The sequence below is a fragment of the Lepeophtheirus salmonis genome, chromosome 12 (genome assembly GCF_016086655.4).
Source record: "Lepeophtheirus salmonis chromosome 12, UVic_Lsal_1.4, whole genome shotgun sequence".
Classification (NCBI taxonomy): Eukaryota; Metazoa; Arthropoda; class Copepoda; order Siphonostomatoida; family Caligidae; genus Lepeophtheirus; species Lepeophtheirus salmonis.
Window position 1 is genome coordinate 11,171,401 of NC_052142.2, and position 2,611 is coordinate 11,174,011.

Sequence of the window (2,611 nt, forward strand, 5' to 3'; positions counted from 1 at the left end):
ATCAGATTGAAAATTCTAGCCAGCCCGATTTCATGATGGTGTAACCTTTCTTTTAATCTAAAATAAGTAATAAATTTTTTCGTCGGATTATTATTGTAATCTATATTCATGCAGCCTCACCAGCTTATTATATTTAAATTTCTTAATAAATGTAATAAACTGAACTGATCAAAAATCAAACAAAATCGACCTTTTTTAAACGCATTTTTTTTTAAATAGAAATATAAGGTCTATTTTATAAGTTCAACTATGATATAAAGTATTCGAAGAAAATATATATATATACTAGCATCTAAGTAAGGTCCTTCAAATTACTCGATTTTTTGTGGTTGTACACATTTTTAAATAAATATAATCAAGATAAAGTAACAATAGTTCATTTTTTAGATGCTGAAATGTTTTTATCAATTTATTATTTACTTTGATTTTCATACATATAGTTTTTTTCATGTCGAAATATGGTACTGAATCTTAGTTATACTTCAAAACTTGATTTAAAAAAAAAAGAAGATTTAAAGACCAAACCTTTATAGATTGAAAGTTTTACAGATTATATTCGTGTTCCCCGGCTTAAATAACAATAATAAATGTGGGGTTCATCGTGCAGGCGTTCCAAGACATTCATTTTGATATTAACAAACGTCTTAATTCAGTAGTACCATATATTTTAATCCATCTCTCTTACACAGATTACAACACTATTTATAAGTGTGAAATTATACAACTTGTCCGATAAGTACAACGTTTTTTCATAAGGTGTAATGCCTCTTGTTTATGAGTCTGACTTTGATCTTGGTCACAAGTAACCTCAATAATTTCATTCGAGTAATAAACGATTCTTTGAATAAAGAAGTCCTCTTTATGGACTCATAATCGGAGTTATAGATATCGAATCAAATTAAAAACATATAAATTATTTCAAGACTTCTACCACTTTAAACTTGAATATAACTCCTGGTGCCAATTCCTTCACAACGAAGAACCTTTATAATAATCATCATGAAGATAGGAGACATTTCTGAATAAATCAATCCGTTCTGTAAAAGGCAAGAATATACATTATTACTATAATCAATACTAGGCATTTCGTGCAAATATAGTCGAATCAGTCTTTAATTATTAGAAGTTATCCTTAAATTTTTTAAATGAAAATAAAATTAATAGTTTTTATAGTATTATAAGAAAACTAAGAAATTTAATGTTAATATATAATAATAAATTTTTTTTTATATGTATAAAAAGTGTTTTAAGTACTAGAAGTTCCTTTTTCCGTAGTTATCTTTGGATTACAGTGTATTGAAGGTCAAATTCTCAGAGTTGAAGATTGTCTCCTGAGATCCCAAAGGTAAAGTAGTCATTGTGTTTTATTTTTCTTTTTCTCTTTGGGAGGGTGCTTATATTTTATTTTCATATATAAATATTAAATAACTTTCTTTCTTTAATTACAAAAAAATTTTTGGAACTTTAAAAATAATGTTAACTAACCCTCCCGACTATAATATCAGGAAATCATCGAAGATTGATAGAAGAGGTTACTCAAATGTCTTGAAGGGAAATAAAAGCATTCATAGAGATGTAACGGTTCATGTGAACCTGATAATAACTTTAAATGGGATACTTATGTGCTCACAATGGAAAATGTAGAAGGTGTATGCTTTAAAAGAGATCATGTTAAACACATTGATATTTACGATATAGTATTGAAATATGGTTATAAAAGAGCATGAAATTGCGGGAGCTAATCTTAGATTTAGTCTTGATCAAGTTTATTTTTATACTAGATTCCCTTTAGACGTTAGGGGTCGAATTGATGACTTAAAAAAAACAATGTCATGAAAATAAAAAAAATATGGACGGTTCAATCGAGGATGTCACTTTTAGAATAAAAAAATTTGACAGGATTAACATTCATGAAAAGAAAAAATTAGTTGTGACGCTTGTCAATGTTTTTATAAGAGTAAATGAGGCAAATGGTATTGAATGGTAGAATCAATTTCGGGAATTTATTAATCACTATCCCAAAGAATAACCGATTGATGACAAAGCAGAGGGAAGGTATAAAAGTTAAAGTAATGTAATTAAGCTGAAGTTTTCTAAAGTGGAATTATAATGTCAAAAATGCTTTAATTTTGGACACATGAAGCATTATTGCTTGAAAAAACGAATTAAAACTTTTGAATATGAAAGGGCTCTTGAAAAGGCCATGCAAGAACGTCTTCCATCAGAAGAACAAATTGTAGAGAATAAGGAGGCCCAATTGGTAGAAGACAAAAATGTAAGTCTTCTAGAATTGAATAAGATATTCTATCCGAAAAACAAATTGAAGAAGTTAGTGAGGCCCAAATTATAGAAGAAAAGGATGAAGCAAAGTCTTCCAAAGTAAACAATAATCCGGAAAATGATGATGTAGAACAGGTACATACCGATTATTCCGATAAGGGAAACAAAGGTTCTCTTTTAGAGTTTTAGAAAGTGATAAGACTAATGATGGAGAAAGTAGACACCAAAAAAAAAAAAAAAAACTCAGCCTCATTTGGACGTCCAAACAATTCTGGAGAGTCTTACTCGTGCTTCCTCTGTTGGGAAAACAAGATTTTTCCTGTGAAAGAGA

General features: G+C 28.7%; 1 long non-coding RNA gene across 1 annotated transcript; it reads right to left on the reverse strand.

Annotated features, from left to right (window-relative positions):
• Positions 1 to 396: 396 nt before the first annotated feature.
• On the reverse strand, positions 397 to 1,354 carry LOC139906882 (uncharacterized). The gene is made up of 2 exons (XR_011783009.1): positions 1,255 to 1,354; positions 397 to 1,037 (listed from the first exon to the last, which is right to left on the reverse strand). It is a non-coding gene; the product is annotated as an uncharacterized lncRNA (long non-coding RNA).
• Positions 1,355 to 2,611: the final 1,257 nt, after the last annotated feature.